Source organism: Lacerta agilis, chromosome 5, assembly GCF_009819535.1.
Source record: "Lacerta agilis isolate rLacAgi1 chromosome 5, rLacAgi1.pri, whole genome shotgun sequence".
Lineage (NCBI taxonomy): Eukaryota > Metazoa > Chordata > Lepidosauria > Squamata > Lacertidae > Lacerta > Lacerta agilis.
The window spans coordinates 23222944-23244384 of record NC_046316.1 but is presented as its reverse complement, the minus strand read 5'-3'; the positions used below and the strand labels follow the sequence as shown (position 1 = coordinate 23244384).

Genomic DNA, 21441 nt, shown 5'->3' with positions numbered 1-21441 from the left:
AGCCTGGGAGGTTTGGCAGAAGGAAACCCCGGGTGACCTCCTGTATGGGAGTAATTGAAGTAGAGTGGCACTGTAGCAGTGCAAAGTGCAAATCTAGAGACTGGCAATAAACGTATTTGGTGTTAACCGGGGACTCTCATCGGTTCAGGATGGCAGAATGGAGAATGCGGTCTTAAAGCATTTTCACTCATGACGCTTAAACGGCTGAAATCAGTCCATATTGTGAGCATCAGACTTACATTGGCTGCAACGTACATTCAATTTCTTCTCACCCATTTCCCATTCCACATTAACAACTCAGGCATAGCACAAGCCAGTATGAGAGAAGCTTAGAGGTGCATTTTAAGCTTCATGTGTGAAAAAATGCCTTAAGGGTTTTTCGGGTTGGTTTTTTTCCTTCCCTTTCTTGCAGATATGAGCTACCAGCATAGAGCAACTTCCATAATGACAAATTTAATTCTTGGATGAATTACCCAGGGTATTTCCAAGAGGGAAGTATTCATACTGTAATGCCTCATTCGGGGGGAAAAACTGTCTTGAGTTTGGGCAGCAAGAAACACAGGGCCGCTGCTCAAACTGGGCAGGTCTGTGTCATGTTCTCCCCCTCTGTAACTTACCATGCAACTTTCCCCATCTCTTGACATCATTTTTGTGGTGCGGTTTTGCTGCTCCCATTAGAAAGTGATGTGCAATGGGAGCAAAGGTAGAAGAATGATATTATGACACAGAGTAAGTGGTACTACATGCTATGGAAAGGGAAAATCCCTACCGGGGTGCTCTTTTTGATGGCAGCCTCATGCAATGTCATGAAAAGTGGGAATTGGTGCAAAGAAGAACTGGGGTTGCTGGAACGGAAAGAAAAACTGCATTGCAGTTGGAGGGGGCGTGTCTGCTGATTGTCTGGAAGCAGGTGGCTGCCGACTAAAGTAGAGTATTGTGGGTCCAGTGGTGCTGACTAGTGTGGGGCTGATAAGATCTGTTAGAAGAGGATCCAGAGGCTGATGGTAGGGGGAGCATGAGTAGAGAGTTGGGGGTGGCCTTTGTGCCACTATTGCCAGACACCACAGAAAAGGATGGAGAACCATGTGAGACAGTGCCTACCCCACCTCTGGAGAGCAAGGTCCCTGGCAATCAGTGGAGTGACAGATGTCGCAGCCAGATCACCCTCACATCCCTGCCTATGCTACCCTCTCTGCCATCCAGCTAGCCAGAGCACAGAAGCAGACGCATATGGCGGCTTCCTCTCGCCCCAAGATGGATGCCATTTTGATTGAGGTGATCAATGCATGCTTAGTTAGTTGTGGACATCCGGAAGTATATCATCCATAAGTACCCTTCACTGGAGCTGGAGAGGAGGAACTACCTCCTCAAGAAGGCCCTCAAGAGGGTCATTCAGCAGGTGAAAGGGAAAGGAGCCCATCAGAGCTTTGTGGTGACCCCGAACTGAGGGAAAACAGCCCCCAAATCCAAGAACCAGAAGTGGAGCTGTTCTTCAGCATCTGGCCCAGAGCAGCAGGTGAAGCTGGAAGACATTCTCCTGTTGGCCTTCACCCGCCTCTGCGAGCCAAAGGAGACATCCTGCAGCTTGATCAAGAAACAGGTTTTTCCAGTATTACCCAAAGCTGAAGGTTGACATAATAATAATTAATTTATTATTTATACCCCGCCCATCTGGCTGGGTTTCCCCAGCCACTCTGGGCGGCTTCCAACAAAATATTAAAATACAATAGTCTATTAAACACTAAAAGCTTCCCTAAACAGGGCTGCCTTCAGATGTCTTATAAAAGTCTGGTAGCTGTTGTTCTCTTTGACATATGGTGGGAGGGCGTTCCACAGGGTGGGCACTACTACCGAGAAGGCCCTCTGCCTGTTTTCCTGTAACTTCACTTCTTGCAGTGAGGGAACCACCAGAAGGCCCTCAGCTCTGGCCCTTAGTGTCCGGGCAGAACAGTGAGGGTGGAGACGCTCCTTCAGGTATACTGGACCGAGGTCATTTAGGGCTTTAAAGGTCAGCACCAACACTTTGAACTGTGCTTGGAAACGTACTAGGAGCCAATGTAGGTCTTTCAAGATCGGTGTTATGTGGTTTCGGTGGCCACTCCTAGTCACCAGTTTAGCTGCTGCATTCTGGATTATTTGTAGTTTCCAGGTCACCTTCAAAGGTAGCCCCACATATAGCGCATTGCAGTATTCCAAGCAAGAGTTAACTAGAGCATGCACCACTCTGGCAAGACAGTCCACAGGCAGATAGGGTCTCAGCCCACATACCAGATGGAGCTGGTAAACAGCTGCCCTGGACACAGAATTAACCTGCACCTCCATGGACAGCTGCAAGTCCAAAATTACTCCCAGGCTGTGCACTTGGTCCTTCAGGGGCACAGTTACCCCATTCAGGACCAGGGAGTCCTCCACACCTGCCTTCCTCCTGTCCCCCAAAAACAATACTTCTGTCTTGTCAAGATTCAACCTCAATCTGTTAGCCACCATCCATCCTCCAGACCCCAGTTGGTGAAGAACGCTCTGCAGAGAAGGGCCAGCTGGACCAGATCACAGGGAAAGGAGCTTCTGGAACTTTCCAGCTGAAGAGTAAGGTCCCCTTGGTAGCCAAAGAGGTGGGCAGCCTAGTGCCAGGGGTAGCTGAACCAGCGGTGGATGGAGACTTGGAGTGACTGACTCAGGTTGTGCTTCTTGCTTGGGATAGAACTGTGTGAATTATTTGTCCTTTATAAGTAGAGTGGGAGGGGTGTGCCAATTGTTGGGACGACGTCTTAGTTATCACCTAGTCATGACATCTGTTGTAGACTTACTGTACAAATCCTGTATCCTGGGGTTGTTTGTTTGTTTGTTTGTTTGTGGGGGGGGGTTTAGCTAATGCTGTGAGTATGCACTGATTTCTTAAATAAAGCTTTTGGATTTCCTTGAGCTGGGAGTCCAAGTACTGTACTGCCTTTGCGATCTAGAGCAGAGAGATTCTCTGCACCACAGTTTCCACTGTGCTTCATTCCCAAAAGGAAACACTGGCCCTGGGGTGAGCCTGGAACCCCTGGAATCTCACACCGCTCAATGATTGATGGTGGCATGCAACAATGCCATAGTTAGAAAGCAAGAAATAACAATCCATGTGTGATTACAGATATATCTCTGTCTGCCTGTATATTTAGCCACAACATCAACCCAAGGCAATTTATTTAGTAAATAAAGGGGAAATCTTATATTTTGTAGCTCTAATAAATGAGGACAGTGATTTTTAGCATGGCGTAAGTGATACATGCATCACTTTAATCTGATGCTTAATGTTTTGGTTTATTAAATATGCCCAGTGTAAATAATAACTCCCATGCTTATCGCTTTTCATTTCTGAAAAGCAGTTGAGGCACTTCTGTGTCGTTACTGAATTATAGATTGCCTTGAAAAATGTTGTGCCTGACTTAACTCTTAACATAAGTATGCAATTTTCTCAGGTTAATTTTGAGTTGCCCCAAATTTAAATGGCTCCTATGCATTTCCACAGGGTGATTTGGGGTAGTCGGCTTGCTCCTAACATCATTATTTGCAAGTCAAAGTCAGCTATCTTAGCTGGATGTCAGAGCAGGGTCTGTGTGGTCTCCATCTCAGGTTCCTTGAAGACAGACATGGAGACTGTATGAATCATGATCACTGTGTTGGCAAGTTGTACCGCAACAACCACCTGAATTTAGTGGAGCCATGAATGGAAATCAGAGTAATTGGTACATTTAAATGATTCTGCATGGGTCCAATAGACATTAAAGGGCAATCGGTAGGTGTGCAGGAGCAATATGAATAGGATTTATGCAGCCAGTGGAGGGGGGGGGGTTCCACCACCCACAGCATGGTGGTCAGGTTCTGGTGTAAGATAAAAGCATTGCAAACTTCTCAGAACCAGGAGCTGGGTCACTATCAGGATCAACATTTAAGTAACTATGAAGTCACCCCAGAAGCCAAAACAACAATAGTCAGTTTCAAGACAGGAAAGTCATCAAATGAGGTGACTGGTTGGAAGGGTGTTGGAAGGGAGAATCAGAAGGGATGAAACTCTCCCAAGACACTTGGAGGTTATTTAAAATCACAGTAATGGACAACGGCAGTTTTCTAGATAAAGAGGTGCTGGAACTCACCATGAACGCCTCCCTTGTTCTCTTGTAATGGCAGTGGCGCCCACCTGAGAGGTGCTAGAACTGAGTTCTGGTGAGTTCTGGCTAAAAAAGAGCCCTGGACAAGGGGGTAAGGTAAGCATGGAGGACTGGCCTATCAATGGCTATTGGTCATGATGATGCGATGGTACTTCCTGGTTCAGAGGAAGCATGGGTACAACAAGCAAGGGAGGGCTGGTTGTTTTCAAGCCTTGCTTGGGAACTCTCCGGGAGCATTGGAGGGCCCCTACTGGATTACACGGACTGTTAGTCTGATCCATTTCAGCTCTTTTTATGTTGTTCGTAATAGGCACTCTTAAATCATGGTACACAGAATGGGAGAACTTAGGAACAGAGCGGCTATTACTGTTCTCATGCATGGCTGCCCAACCTATGAAACTGCCGTAACACCAGCAAACCCTGCCTGATTTCCCTGCTGCATTGGTTATATTAATCCCTTTATCTCATAGTTTGCATTCAGGCATGCTGGACAATAAAATAAAGGAACCATGGCAGTCTTAAGCTATTTGGGCCAGTTGTCCTTCCATGTCACCGAGAGAAATGAGAGAATAAAGAGCACCAGTAACTTAGCACACATCACATTCATTCACTCACTCAGTCAGGATTCCAATGATTTGCCCTGCATGTAAAATTTTTGATTTGTTAAACTAAGGCAGGTCATTAGAGTCCATTGTAAATAAGTTGTATTGCAGACACATGCTAATATATTGCAAACATCAAAGCAGCAAAACCGGACATCTTCATCTGCCCCACCTGCAATAAAACATACCTATATACTTGAGTATAAGCCTAGTTTTTCAGCACATTTTTTGTGCTGAAAAAGCTGCCCTCGGCTTATACTCGAGTGAGGCGGGCGGTGGGGGCGGCGAGAAAGAAGCCCTTTCTCTCCGCTTGTACCGCCACCCGCTCTCCCCAGTCAACCATTCCTTAAGAAGCGTACAAGAACGGCGGTTCTTTACTCTCCCCAGGCAGCTTGTTCTATTCCTGAACTGCTCGCATAAATGCAAACTTGGCAAAGGAGGAAGAGGAAGGAGCAGCCCAAAGGGCTGCTTTCTGGCTGCTCGTTCCTCCTCCTCCTCCACAGCGGCAAAGGTGAATCGGCTTATACTCGAGTCAATAAGCTTTCCCAGGTTTTTGTAGGAAAATTAGGTGCCTCGGTTTATATTCGGGTCGGCTTATACTCGGGTATATACGGTATCTCCTCTATCGACCTCTACAGCCACAGCAGGAGCTGTAACTATCCAGCGGCTTGACCCCAGAAGGCACACTCTTCCGTTGTCTCCCGAGACAGACAGATGCCAACGACAACAACAACAACAACAAAGTGAAATATACATCTAAAACCTTGGAAGATATACATCTGGGGAGAAACAGTTTTAAATAAACAAGTCACGTGCTTTTGTTCTAAATACTAGGAGAGCTTGCTCCTATTATAGAAACAAGAGGTTCTTATTCAAACTGGCTTTGTTAGCCACAGGCAATAATAAATTATCAAGTAACAGAGCAATCAAAATCAACGCTCCATCAGACTGGTGGGGATTTGGGTGGAGCGGAAGTGCTCCTTCACCTGCCCAGCTCCACCAGTCTCAGCTGGCAGCCTGGAAGCACATCTGGGAAGGAGTGCTTCAGTGCACCTGCCCAAACAGCGGGTGGGTAGAAGCCAGTGGAACCCCTCACCCCGCGAAACAGGGCATTTTGGAAGCAGAGGGTAACTGGGCTGACACAGGCCCCTGAGAGCTGGTGAAGAAAAGAAACTCACCCCCCACTCCTCTCCATCCCCAACCCTGCCCCGGCCAATGTGATGCTGCAATGGGACTCAGCTATACAGCTGCAAATAAAACATTTTAAATGTGTTGCAATGTGCAATATACAAATGCGGCACTAGATGGCGAAAAGTGAGCTATGCAAAAAAAAAATTAAAAAAGCATTTTCACAGCGTTTTTTATATGTGTGTAGATTCCACCTTGGTCGCTGAAGCGTTTTTGATTGTTGGAAAGGCTTCAAACCAACAAGGCACATAAATGGTGTCCAGCAAGCTTCCTTCTGCGCCCGTACCTGCTGTACGTTCTCCTTGCTTGCTTCACCTGTGCTATTAGCAGAGTTATCTTCTCTCACGCAGCGGTGTGTGTGCATACCAGCATACCAGCAATTACAGACGACAGATAACGGCTTCTTTCCTAATCTAGAAAGCTTTATTTTACAAGGCATAAATCTACAAGCCGGGAGATACGCTCAACATTTTGTGTCTTCTCCCTTCTCCGTTCTCCGGACACAGAAAAAACAAGTATCACATTACACAGTACACAGCGTCTTCCGGTGACGCTCTTCCTCCTGTGGGTGGGACAACCTGGTTGAGCTTGTTAACTCTTAAAGCTCCAAACCTCTACAGTCGCACTGCTTCATCAAGCCTCAATGCTGCTGGCCAGACGTTAGGATCGCAGCCTATATCAGAAGAGTCATGACTGCTGCAAGTGTTCATCCACGATAGTCGAATAGTTAGGAATATATCATTCCCCGCCCAAACTCCAGATGTACCATGTTCTTATTTCTGTCCCGTGAACTTCCTCCAGCTGGGGAACGAGGGGCATCTCTCCCCACTGCATGCTACTGAAAACCTCCATATCTTCTCACTTCCCAAACTGCATCCAAATATGTTAAGTGGTTGAGTTTCCAATTTATTTCAGGCTGATGGAAGGGAGTAACATTTGTCAAGGGATGTAGGATATCCTTGCCATGCTGGGGAAATTCCTGTAGACTAATGCAGCACAATAATAATACTAATAACAGCAGCTCATAGTCCCAGATGCTGTTTCATATGCATCCGGTCTTTGGCTAAGAACCACTTTTGTTGGTGCTTAGTACAGAGACTTGGGCTCTAGAGATTCCTTTTATGTTCCGCATGAAGATTTTTGCAGTATTATACATGAAGGAGCTTCTAAGCCCACATCCATATTTAATGCAACACATCCATTTTTTAATTGTGCTTAGCTTTCTTTGTCTAGTCTTAACCACATTGGGAGGTTGTGCCTCGCATGTGCCTGGTAAGCAATTTATTTCACAACACTCACGGTGTTGCCCAACAGTGTTTATAGGTAACAATCAATCACTTTTCAACAGGCAAGTCCCCACTGTGATGATATAATACAGCTCCATGTCACATAGACCAATCAGATCAGAACCTCTGGAGGTTTTGAGGCGCAGAGGAGAAAGTATTGCCAGCAATACTCAGTGGAAGAAGGCCAGAAAAAAAACTCAGTCTCTGCATAATTTGCTCTGCAAGATTATTATTATTTTTAAGATAACAAAAGACACCATAGAATTTTATGGCTATGTAACTATTTGACTATGGCTCCGACTGTTGTGTGGAAGCAGTTCGTACCAAGACCATTATTTTATTTTATTTTTATATTTCTTAGACATGGGCATGGTCCATCTTTCTTCAGAAGTTTTCTGAATAGAGCAGACGTAGTCTTTCCTGTGCCCCCAGATTGGGTTTATTCCAAAATGAGTACCCAGTGCTGCATTAGAGCTTGGGCATGTGTTATATTTGCCACAGGGATGTTGCCACAAAGGGAATCTCTATGGACATCCCCCATAAGAATTAGAAGCATCTTTTAAAAAATAAAAAAAATAAAAATTCTAGATTGCCTTTCTCAGACAGGCCACAAGATGGTAGTGCTCCAAATTCGCTTGAGAGTATGAAATGCAGTGAATCATTTTAGAAGTGTCTCTTCAGCTGCAGAATGAGAAGAGAAAGAAAGGAAACATAGCTTGGCATCTTGTTTGAAATGTTACTTTTTCTTTTTTTAATTCTGTGCAGTGGGGTTGCTTTGCCGTCAGGGCTGCTCCTCACACTGATGAGACAGTAGCAGCTGACTAGTTTACTTACATGTAAGAGGATACTCACATTGAATGTCTCCTGCACATTGAAGCGAAGAGCAAATATACACAACTACTTGGCATTTCAGAAGGTTATTGTCTAAGTCACACTCATACTGGATTATCGTGCTCAGACCTCAATGAGTCATTTATCTATCTCCTTCTCCAAAGCAACACTTCAGACCCATAACGTCAAAGCAAACAACTCTTCCCACTTCTACAGTTATGTACCAAGGACCCTTCCAGATGTCCGGAGAGAACATACGGCTTTGTGTATGTTCCGTAAGATCCTGCTGAAACCCTGCGACTTTATATCGCAACTCTTCTGGGGTTATTGCTTTTCCCCCCTTTTGGTTCTAGTTGTGCAAGAGAGCCCCTCCAGGTAGCATTAACGTGATAGTAATAGGGAAGCATCGCAGAACAAATAAAGTAGAGTGGTTTGTGGAAGGTCCATTATATAGGTCCTAATGCACTGTGTTCTTGTGTTGATGACGTGCTGCAGAATGCACCCTCAAAAAAATGAAATGAAAGAAAACCCTCACCAGTCTGCAGAAGCCCTCAGTGTTTTGACTGGTGTTTATATGGCGGCTTTGTACTATGTTACCTCTGGCAGTACAAGATTATGCACTGACAGTACAGGTAGTTCATCTAATATTTTGCAAGAGCAGAGTAGTCACTGAGGGATCCCACAGTGGTTTTAATGGTTCTTTGGTTGTGCCTTTTTTACACCATGCAATCACTGAGGCTACAGTTTGAAGTGGAAGACTGGCACCGAGGCGTATTACCCTTTGCACTGCCCCCACCCACCCACCCCCCACTGAATCTCACATAAAAAACCCCAGCTGGTTTTACCCTCTCTGTGGCAGACCCTATTTTCCAGGGGTAGTCCTGGATTTACAGAAGCCGTCCCAGTTTCTGATTTGATCCTGGAATGTCCCGCTTTTCCTTAGGACATCCCTATTTTCATCAGGGAAATGTTGGAGGGTATGGAGTTATTCAACCCCCGTGCCAAGGAGATAAGTAACTATACAACCTTTAGAAGACATCTGAAGGCAGCCCTGTATAGAGAAGATTTTAATGATTACTATTTTATTATAATTTTATATATGTTGGAAGCTGCCCAAAGTGGCTGGGGTATTATTATTATTATTATTATTATTATTATTATTATTATTATTATTATGTTCCTATTTTCATCAAAGAAATGTTGAAGGGTATGCTGTGGAACAATCATGGAACTACGCACACTTGTGTTGCTCTGCCCACTGCACTAACTTATGCAGTCGACAAACTTGAAACACAGTGCGCCAGATAAAAAGCTCAGCTGAACTCTTCTCTGTGACATGTACGTTTTGGTACCAGGTGCCTTGATCATGAGGGATTCCTTCATGCAGTCAACCGACCCTGGTAAAATAATAAGTGCTTAAAAGTTTGCCCTCCTCCAAAGGGTGTTGGTGAATAGGGATTGATCATTTTAACAGGCAATCAAAATGAATGGTCAAAATTTGTGTTGTGCATTTGCCATTAAGGGTTCAGTTAAAGTGTACTCTGTGCAGTACTCTTGGCCATGCCTACTGCTTGGAAAGAAGGTTAGAAATACCTTCCAGACCTCAAGAGTGGGGAAAGGCTATATAGCTCGGTGGCAGAGCATCTGCTTTGCAAGCCGAAGGCCCCTGGTTCAATCCCCGGCATCTCTAGGTAGGGCTGCTGCAAATCCTGAGCAGCTGCTACCAGTTAGTTTAGACCAGTGTCTCCAAAACTTGGGTCTCCATCTTTTTTGGACTACAATTCCCATCATCCCTGACCACTGGTCTTGCTAGCTATGGATGATGGGAGTTGTAGTAAAACAACAACTGGAGACCCAAGTTTGGGAAACACTGGTGTAGACAGTGCTGAGCTAGATTGACCAATGGTCTGACTCTGCATAAGGCAGCTTCCTGTGATCCTAAGTAACTGGATAAATCCTGTGGATTCTGGCAGGGCCTTTTCTCTCACCACCCCATATATGAATATCTCCCCCTTGCTGAAATACGAGAGCCTTCATTTCATCAGCATTGTTATTCCACTGAAAACACATCTGTTTAGTCAAGCATTCCCCTTAATTTGAACTTCCTAATCCAATTGTTTTAATTTTTCTTGTAACTGTTTTAATTGTTATTCTTTTTAATTGCCTTGTGGGGTTTTTTTTGGTAAATTTTAATTGTGGATATTTTTTTTGTTTCGATGGAAATGTTGTATTACCTACTTTAATTTTGTGTGGATTTTATAATTGTACAGGCCATTTTGATTTTATAATTGTACATACCATTTTCACCCCGTCTCGGGGATTCGAACAGCCAACCTTCCGATCGGCAAGCCCTAGGCTCAGTGGTTTAGACCACAGTGCCACCCGCATCCCTGGTAAGCAGTATGTAAATTTATAAATTATGGCAGTGATGCACACAGACCTTTGATTCTAGCCTCATACAGCATCTATGGAAGTGCCTGTGTAAATCAAAAACTTGCTTCCAACATTTTAAACATTAGTTGATCAGATACAAAAAGACATCTTCTTGCTATTCTAGGTATTAAATAGCCTAGAATTTAGTTGTCTTCCAGGTGAAGTGTTTGGTGTCACTGAAACACACATTTCACCATGCAGTGTTGCTACAATAAAAGATAAAAACGCTGCCAATTTGCCTCCTTTTTTGCTTTTTTCCCCCCTGCAGTTGACTGCCACTCAGGCTGGGAGCTCAAGCTCCCAGAGGCACTGGCAGTGTTGCTAAGAGCAGAATTACATATCGCACAATTGCACCAGGGCCCGGATGCTGATTCCAGCTTCTGAGATCTGATTTGTATGTAAATACTCAGCAATCACCTCCAGGAAGAGAGAGATGGGAGGCTTCTTTTCATCAGAATCTTTTGAAGCATCCTCACTATGGAATTTAGCTGCACTGGGGTTTCCAGCCAGAAACTGGATTAGATTGGAAATGGTTTTCCTTAAAGATGAAGATTACTTGCACAGCTGGATTCATTCCCCTCTCCCAGTTTTCTTCTGTAACTAATTAAAATTATAATGAGGCTTAGACTCTTTAAAAAATGCCAGTAGCATCATCCTGACCTCTAGATGCTGAATATTGCAGTGTGGCTTGTATGTTTGAGAGGGAATTAGGCCCATATAAATCTCAACATGCTCCTTTTAAAATTGCAAAAAGATTTAGGTGAAGTCATCTTCCAATTCTGGAAAGGAAGCCCTCCAGCTCATGCCTCTCTTTTAAAGGTGGGTCATGGCCACGCCCCCCCCCAGCCGTCCGATTGCTGACGCGGCTGGGACTCCTCTGAGTGGCAAGGGACAAAGTCCCCCGCCCACCCGGAAGTGAGAGGGCGGCCACGCGGTCCACTGCAACTCCTCCCCACATGTAAGTGGAGCGGATTTCTTTCCCAGCATCCTGACCAGGCATGTATAACCTGTGACTTTCCAAACCAAATGCAGCCTACCAGCCATGTAAGGTGACTCTGCAGCAGGTCAGTAAGCCGCTTGGTTTTGCTGCCTGCCTGGGACTTCAAACACAAAGTGGGGTTGTCAAGTTTCTGCCAGATTATAATTGATGACTAATAGGTTGTGTTCATCCTGGTAGGGTAACAAGTTGTGCATGGCTCTTCAAAGCTCCCTCTTTTCAAAGCATGCTAGTGACTGATACACGCACCATCATAACAGGGCCGTAGCTGGGGGGTGGTGAGGTGGGCTCCCGCCAGGGGCGCAACCAGGGGGAGCGGCACAAAATTGGCTAATAAATATGTATATAAATAAAAATATTGATTATTGCCTCATAAGAAAAGGTTTTAAATAGACAGTGAATTGGAGGGGGTGGGTTGGAGGAGAGGCAGAAAGAAGAGCTAATTTATCAGTGGTTAGGGGGCGCAATCTGGACAGTTCTGCCAAGGGTGCAAGATCACCCAGCTACGGCTCTGCATCATAATGGGTCAAATAAGCAACGCCATCTCTGCCTCCAGGTGCATTTCATGCACAAAAATGCATTATATCAGCCTCAGGCTCCTTCCTTGTCACCAGAGGCTAAACTGCCAAACAGCAGGTGTGAGGACCCTGAACGCTTGCCACTTGTTCACAAAGTTTCTTCTCTCATTGAAGAACATAGGAACCATCTGCTCCCCATACTGCGTGCTAAAGCAAGAAGTTGGCTTAGTTTTGCTTGTGGTGGTGATGGAGGAGGAGAATGTGTGGGCACAGTGATCTGTCACAGAACAAACCTTTCCCCTCTCTTCTTCTCTCTTCTGCCCATCATGCCTGTTGCAAAGAGGAGAGCTTTGGAGCAAGGAAAGAAAGGTTCTTCCCCAACAAATCTGCCATATATCCGGCAATTCAAACCACTTTTAGAAAACCAGCAACAGGAGCTGCCCAACAGGAGCTGTCCTTAAACACATAGGTTTTGGGTAGTGCTGGAGCGTCATAACAATTCTGTCTTTATCTAAGTGGTAGCACAGAACTGCTTATTCTTGTATTAAGGGAGAATTTACTTGCCAAATCTAGTTTTAAATAAATATCAAGATTTGGGGTAATTCAGCAGAAAGAAGAGAAAACTAAAGAAAATTGCAACAGACATTTAACTCTCACAGTGCCATTAAACGTCAAAATAATGTGCGCCATCAAATTGAATAGTCACTTCTGCTTAGTGGTATCTATAAATGCGTTTGAAAGATAGCGCATCCAGAAATATTTCATTTTCTGTTTGTGTTTCACAATCATCTTTGGAAGGCAAAATGTTCTGCCCTGATGTTGGGAAAGATTGAGGGCACAAGGAGAAGGGTACGACAGAGGACGAGATGGTTGGACAGTGTTCTTGAAACTACCAACATGAGTCTGACCAAACTGTGGGAGGCAGTGGAAGACAGGAGTGCCTGGCATGCTCTGGTCCATGGGGTCACGAAGAGTCGGACACGACTAAACAACTAAACAACAACAAAACATTAATTTGAATATGACTTAATTTGAAATCTGGGCATTGTTTTTTTCCAGTTAGCTGTTGGGCTGGGTAGGAACCGAGCTTGTCCAAAAAGAAAAAGAAAGAGTGAAAGAAAGACATTTCTAAAGGGTAAGCAATAAACCTTGGCCTTTGTTCAACACTGAGCACACAGAGGCTTTCCGGCAACAAATCTCTCAGTGACTGAGCATCCAATCATTCCGAGTCACCTCTAAAGAGAGACTTACCGTAGATTGATGTGTTGTGTTAATACTTTTCTGTATGTTGCTTCAGAAGGACAGTAGCAGCACATGATTTCCCCTACCCACCCCTTAAAAAAAGTGAGAAAGGAAAGACTAAGCAGACCTTAACAGAAAAGCTCTCTCTCTATGTGTGTTGTGTTGTTGCAGAGCCTTGCTTCCCACAGTGGACGACATAATTTTGTTCTTTGCTGTTCTGTAAACTGCTTCTGGTTTTTCAAAAGCTTCCTTGGCCTCAGCAAAATTATTCCAGATGGGGTCTCGAGCATTGAGAAAACTGATGGTGTGATTATGGAGTTGTGGGTACGATAATATCTGTGTTGTATCATGAGTTATTGTTTAGTTTCACCTGTACTCACCTAAAAAAATAATTCTGTTCATGGTCAATCCAAATTCTGCACCAAGATCAGCTGAATCCTGCAGCCTCTATGGAGTGTGCATGTTCATGTAGTTTCTTTTATTTTGTACTATTTATTCTCATTTGCGGGGGGGGCACAGAACTCCATTCACTGGGTGAACTGAAGCAGGTTTCCTAGCAGGGGTGTTGTCAAGACGAATGGGGGAAAAATACCTTGCAAATGACAGCACAAGCCACTGGAAAGCTCTCCTGCACATGCTCAGTCAGTAGAGCATGACACACTTAATATCAAGGTCATGGGTTCAAGCCCCACATTGGGCCAAAGATTCCTGCATTGCAGAGGGTTGGATATCCCAGGGTCTGGATTATTATATCCACTTATACAGGAATTACCCCCTAGGAGAAAAAAAAATGTATATTTGCTTTGGAAATTACCTTTTGTTTTAATTGAGATGTGCCTCACATTAAGTGATCGACTTAACAAGCTCTCCAAGGCACTTTTTGAAAAGTTTACAATTTTAGTGTAAATTCTCAGGTGTCCTCCCCCCCCCACCTCTGTGCTAGTTGGCAGCTGATCCCTGCACTCCTGTCAAGTTCCAGGTCTCTTGCCAGGAATGTGTGCTGCTTGATTTGAGAGTCCTTGGGAAAGCCAACCTCTCCCTCCGCTCCTCTGCCCCCGCTACCTAGGTCAGCCTGCCAGCCAGCCAGCAACAGTGGCCTTCCAGGAAATACACAGCATGCCAGAAACTGGGATGCTGTGGACGTATACCTATGAATAGAAGGAGGACATAGGTAGGATGCGGCCGCTCAGATCCACATCCTTGCACGTTTTCAAAAGGATCCCTCCCTCCCACACAGTTGCCAACTTTTCAACTGGGCTCTGTAGCCTGTCAACCAGTTCTGTTGATTTGTTCCAACCATGGCTCATAACAAGATAAAAGAAGAAGAGAGATGTGCATTTCATTGTCTCAGGAATTATCAACTTGCACACCCATCTGAATATTTTTTTTTCTTTGACCACGCACTTGAAATCCTTCCATTCTATATATGGTTATTCCTATCCCATTGCTGTGCGCCTCTTGATTTATGCTGCTTGATTTATGGATGGGTGATTCCTTTCAATGTGAGCGCTTGAATTCCCCAGAATTTTAAAGGGGCCCCCATCCTGTTAAACAAATCTTAGGCTGCAATCCTATACCTAGGAGTGAGACCCATTGAATGTTGCGGGGCTTAATTCAGATGAGCTATGCACAGCATTGTGTGGTCAGTCATTTAATTATGTAAGCATATTAATGGAAATAAGCAGGAGGGTGGATTTTACATGACTGTCTTAAACTTGCATACAAATAAGACAGTTTCCAAGAAGAAGAAGAAGAAGAAGAAGAAGAAGAAGAAGAAGAAGAAGAAGAAGAAGAAGAAGAAGAAGAAGAAGAAGAAAATGCATTATTTATTTGCTTTTAGCCAATATAGGTGCCATCTTTTAAAAAGCATTTTTTCCTATGTCAAAGGAGAGCACGTATCTCGTCTAAGAAGACACCTGCTCTGATTTAAGAAGTGTTCTGATTTAAAATAATAATTATTATTTTTAAATCTGTTACCCCAAATTAATCAGAGAACCCTTTGAATCAATCAAAGTGTTTTCATCAATTTCAGCAGGGATTTCACACACACGTTAATCACATATTTGCAACCATAAAAGGTGGAAAGCTGCTTTTTAAAAACAAAGTTGAAATTCACATAGCATTGAATTCAAAATGGATACGTCAAAAGCCTATGGCTAAATAATACATTTTTGTGCTTCTCCAGAATCACAGTCCTAACCATAGACTTTTTGATGAGTGTTGGTGAAAAACTGGATTGCTCTGCTCAAAAACGCCAACTTTTAAAGTTATATATGAAAAGTATATAATATAAGGCACAGCCTTCAAGGTCAATAGAGGACTTCAGAAAATTTGAAACTAATTCTTCTTATACAAAACAGCATCTTGCTATAGTGGAAGGTAGAGAGAATAATGCATAAAAAATTGTCTTCAGAAAGGAAAACTAGATTGTGATGACAGGATCTATGATGGAAAAGACCTATTAGGTCATCTTTTCTATTGCTCTGACAAGGGAGGATTGTTCTGTTCAGTGCATTTTTGAGTGTTTTAGCCAGTTAACTTCCAAATGTCTCAAGCAATGAGCTGTTCCTTTCAATACAATGCTTAAATGCAAAGTAACCATGAGAGGGAAAAGCTCTTCATGTTCTTAAGTGCCATGAGGCAAAACCAGAATTAAACCATTTTCTGGTCCTTATTCAAACATTCTTCTAGCATCCATATATTGCTGTGAAATCTTATATGAAATCTAATTTTACATTCTTGAGATCTGATATTTTTATATGCAAATCAAATTGCCATAGCTGGATGTGCTTCAAAAACCTGAGCGACCACAGCATAAACAGATTGGGTTGCCCTCCTAGGTCCAGCTTCAAGAGGAACAGCAGGACTTCAGTGTTGAAAAATGATTGTTTTTTTCCCTGCAAAGTACAGAAGGCAAAAGTGAAGAGGAATATATATGTGTGGCAGAGCTGAAAAGAATACCCACAGCCACAAATATATGCATTATTTTAAAACATCACCTTATCTTCTCGTTTCACCATTTAATTTTGAAAGTGATTCCCTCCCACCCCACCCCTGCCACTTTGCCTTTGGGCTTTGGAACATTTGTCTGTGTTTTGAAGTTCAAGTTCTTAAGGACCTCTTGGCACTCCTCCCTCTCTCTTTTGGTTACTTGTTGGTTTCTTCTTATGATTATTTTGGCAGGCATTAAATATAAACTCTCATAAGCCATGGGCTGTCAGTGATGAAATAAAACGTCACCAATAAATGCTTTTGTTGAATGCTATCACCTGCCTACCTGCCAGTGCTGTCAGATCTCAAATGCCATTGTGTGTCATCTATCAAATAGCAATTATCAAAATATCAAGCACTGGAACTTGATGACTGTAAGATATTGATATAGAACTAACTATGAAACACTTTGAATGTGATCCTGGCTGTGTGGCAGCCTCTCTCTAGTTAGATAGCCTTTCCATGTGAGAAGAGATGCTGGAAGCTGAGTGAAATACTCACCCCAATTCTCTGTACTCAGGTGGACGGACCGTGTAGACATTGTTCCAGCTATGCAGGAGCTAGTTATGGAAGAGCAGATCCTGAACGTCTAGGAATGCTTTGTGGGTATTTGGCAAATATTCGAATATTGAGATGATACCTGGGGGGATATTTAGCATCCATATTTTCAAAGGAGCTTTTTTTGGGGGGGGGGTTTAAAATCGATTTATTTCAGCTCTGAGGCACAGTTATTCTATCCACATTCATCATGCAGCATTATTGGAGTTCTAACAAAATAGGTAATCAGCTTTCATCAGTAGATGCTCCACATTATCGCACATTGATTATTTAAAATGTTTAGGATCATCAAGTAACATTATAGGTACTCCTTGGGGCATCTCCTTGGAACTGAAATGACACACGTGGTCTTTAATGGATGGCCTTCCGTAAACTAGCTGCACTACTTGGGATGGCCACAAATCACATTTCGTTGGCATACTGAACATTTAATGGGCAGAAATGACTAGCAGGATCACGGCGTCAGTTTGTACGTGTTTAATGCGGACAGGAGAACAAATCTGTACAAGTTCACCTGGCATGCGATGAGCGAAAAAGTCTAAGCTGGAATGAACTCTTCACATTGGGTTGAATGTAAGCTGAGTGTCCTACTTTAGCATGTCCTCTAAAGATAAGGGAATTCGGCACCATTTTCTGCAGTAGCAACAGGATGCTGTTTCTGGCTAGGAGAAGAGTGTATGCATAGGTCTCTCCGCACTGAAATGCTATAGAATCTGATTCCATGTGACATGGTGCAAGACCCTGATCTTGCCAAGTAGCTCCTGTTGAAATTGAGTTTAGATGGAAGGTCTCTTTGATTATTGGGACATCAGCCCTCCTATGTTCTAAATTTATGGAAAGGGGGATGAAAATGCATCATGCTTCCAGATGTATTGCCCAAGCAACACACTCCTTAAATGAGCAGCTACATCAAGCCCTTGAATGGGGCGACATGCTGCAATTTGCTGGGCACATTAATATTGTTAATGCATTGTATTTCATCTGGAATTTTTCGGCTTTGCCTCCCTTTGCTTTGTGTCTCACCCAGGCTTTTGTTTGTTTTCTAAATTTGTATCCCATCTTATTTCTGAAGGCAGCTAATTTCTGTTTGGGAGGATATTGGGGGGGGGGGAATCCCTCCAAAATCCACTAAAATAGCAGGTGGAAACAGGCATAAAAGCAGCCAAGAAAATTCAGTTCTAATTTGGGGAGGACAGAGGCCAAAACTATAAAAGGAACTGTTGTTGTTGTTGTTCAGTCGTTCAGTCGTGTCCGACTCTTCGTGACCCCATGGACCAGAGCACGCCAGGCACGCCTATCCTTCACTGCCTCCCGCAGTTTGGCCAAACTCATGTTAGTAGCTTCGAGAACACTGTCCAACCATCTCATCCTCTGCCGTCCCCTTCTCCTTGTGCCCTCCATCTTTCCCAACATCAGGGTCTTTTCCAGGGAGTCTTCTCTTCTCATGAGGTGGCCAAAGTACTGGAGCCTCAACTTCAGGACCTGTCCTTCTAGTGAGCACTCAGGGCTGATTTCCTTGAGAATGGATAGGTTTGATCTTCTTGCAGTCCATGGGACTCTCAAGAGTCTCCTCCAGCACCATAATTCAAAAGCATCAATTCTTCGGCGATCAGCCTTCTTGATGGTCCAGCTCTCACTTCCGTACATTACTACTGGGAAAACCATAGCTTTAACTATATGGACCTTTGTCGGCAAGGTGATGTCTTTGCTTTTTAAGATGCTGTCTAGGTTTGTCATTGCTTTTCTCCCAAGAAGCAGGCGTCTTCTAATTTCTTGACTGCTGTCACCATCTGCAGTGATCATGGAACGCAAGAAAGTGAAATCTCTCACTGCCTCCATTTCTTCCCCTTCTATTTGCCAGGAGGTGATGGGACCAGTGGCCATGATCTTAGGAACTGGACACTATTAAAAAGCTTGCAAGAACAGATTAAAAGTGGCAACGCCGGGTGACAGACTCCCCCTCCCTCGCTCAGGTGCCAGTCTAGCTTGTAAGGTCTCTAAGCAAGAATTTCAGCATCTTCCTTCTCTCTTCCACACAAGAGGGAATGTCTCGTTGAGATCATATTTGTTGTGTCACATTCATGCATCATCCAAAAATAAAAAGAATGCTTTTCCTTACAGAATTGTTATTTTCCTTATGCAGATTTGTGTAGCTTGTGCTCTTGCCTTCATAGATGAGGTGGGTGGCAATTGGAGTCTGGGCTTTTTCTGACTTAAATAATGGCTTCTCCAGAGATCTCCTCCATTTTCCTCCTCAACAGCATTCTGCTTCCTTGAATGCTGTTTTTCACCAACCATTTCACCAGCTGATTTTACATTATTATTATTATTATTATTATTATTATTATTATTATTATTATTATTATCTGCTTTAGTTTTTCTGTTGTTTGATTTTTGTATTGATTCTTAAGTGCTTTTATTATATTTTTCACAGCCTTGGGTTCTGGCTTAATTTGAGAAGTGGGGTAGCCATTCTAGAAATAAATGAATTTGCCCCACGTCACAACCTTCATACACAGAACCACAGCTTTGTGTAAGTGATTGTTTAATCCAGAATAACTGCTATTCCTACATTGTTGAGGTGGGGTCATCTACATTGAATCATCAATTACTAGAATTTCCCAGTGTTGTAGCATTTACTCACTGTATCATATTGGGTTTGGTATCTCCACTTCGCCCCCATAATAAGCATGCACTGAAAAAGCTTTTTAAATTCTTTTTAAAAAGTCTATTCTTACAATCACATCATGAGGGAAACACACCAGTGGAACACACATGCATCCCCATAGTTACAAATTGGGGGGGGTAATCAAGGAGGAAGTAACAGGGACGCACCATTGGTATCCAGTGAGTTTCCACATCGGTATACTTACATATTACATATAACCCTGTTTCCACATCAGTATACTTACATATTTTAATGCTCTGTGTTTAAAAACAACACTGCTCCCTTTAACCAGAATAGAGAACAGTTTGGACTTGAACCTTTCTCCTTGATGAGTTTGCATCATGCTTGCAGGGATGGGGTGGGTGGAGGGGGGAGGGGGGGTCCAGGATTATTATTATTTTTTAAAGTGAGAGCACACTACAAAAAAAAATCACCCCTCACTTTTATCCTGAAATGGTACAGCCTATTATGTCAGCTCAAGATTCTACTCAAATGAGCAGATGAGCTGGTAGAAATAAACGTTTTGTGGGCTCAGCTTACAAGGCTGCACCTAAGAATCCTTTTCTTGGGAAAGATGAAAATGTAGTCAGCAAGTACACTGTGCACAACTTTATTTCGGGAGAGATTCCTAAGTGCTAGGGAGCCTCGCCCTAGAACTGCTTTCAGGATGGAACTGGCATCCTTCAGAGGACTCAGCACTGTCTCAAAAGCAGCATCCCCTGACCTTGAAGCATGATTGGGGCTTGTATGAAGAACCACTGTGGTAGTGACTTTGTGCCTGATTTACAGCACTGTGATGCAATTGTTTGCCTATATCTTCCTTAGCTGCGTTTTCTATGCTTCCTTTGTCTGGAGCTTAAGACACCATCATCGTAGCTGACAGGGGAGGCTGCTACATTTGATTTTGGGAATTTTTTTTGGCTGCTGTCCCTGGCTCCTGCGTCATACCCAGATCCATTCGCTTTGGGTAGATTGGCTTACTGATACTATTGCAGATAGAAGGATTCTCATACAGTGTTACTGTTTTCTGTTTATTGCTCAGGAATAACAAATTGTACATGTTCCTGAATAAGTGACATGAACGTGGGCATAAGATCGGTTGAGCTGAACCACAAGTAAATAGGAAGCACTGTCATGACCGACGTATACACAAAGGGCAGAAAAGAACTGCCTGGATCAAAGCAAAATTCTGTCTAGTCCAGAAGCCTTGTCTTAACTCTGGCTAGACAGCTGCCTCTGGAACCTCACAAGCAGGACACGAAAGTCCTAGAATCCAGTTTATTTTTTTATAAAATGGTATTTTTGGGTATTCTAATGTCACTTTGTGTGTGTAAATTTAATGAAAGTTCCCTCTACAAATGCATGTATTTGTTTGCCACTATTCTAGCCTGTTTAATAAATAAACTGGGCCTGCAGAACTTGTAGCCCGCAAAGCTGAATGCAGCTCCCCAGACACAGGTATCCAGCTGCGAAAAGAAAAGAAAAAGTGGTTCATGAAGCTGAATTTTGCTTAGTGGGTCACAAGCTGAGTGGACCTAAAACGGAACCACATCTTGCGTGGACTTAAATGTCACCATTTAAAATAATAATAATAATTTGTTTTTATTGAATTTTCCAAATTAAACAAATTAAACAAACACATACAAACAAACAAACATATAAACAACATCTAAATTCCACAATCTTTTATGCATCTTATCTCCTCGCTCCGCCGAGCTATGACTTCCCTCCATCACGGCAACAGGCTTTCCTATCCAATCTAATCACACAGTTTCTTACTTATTACTTTAGTCTATGTCATAGGGTTATTCCAGTCCTGCTAGTGTCTTCAAACTTCTACAATTAAACCTTATATAGCCAACAAATTTACTCCAGTCGCTCTGGAATTTTGATTCATCCTGGTTTTGGATCCTGCAGGTCAGTTTTGCAAGCTCCTCATAGTCCATCATCTTCGTCTGCCACTCCTCTTAAATGTC

At 43.3% G+C, this 21441-nt stretch overlaps 1 pseudogene; it reads left to right on the top strand.

Annotated features, from left to right (window-relative positions):
• The first annotated feature begins 1146 nt into the window (after positions 1-1146).
• On the top strand, positions 1147-2669 carry LOC117046252 (annotated as a pseudogene).
• Positions 2670-21441: the final 18772 nt, after the last annotated feature.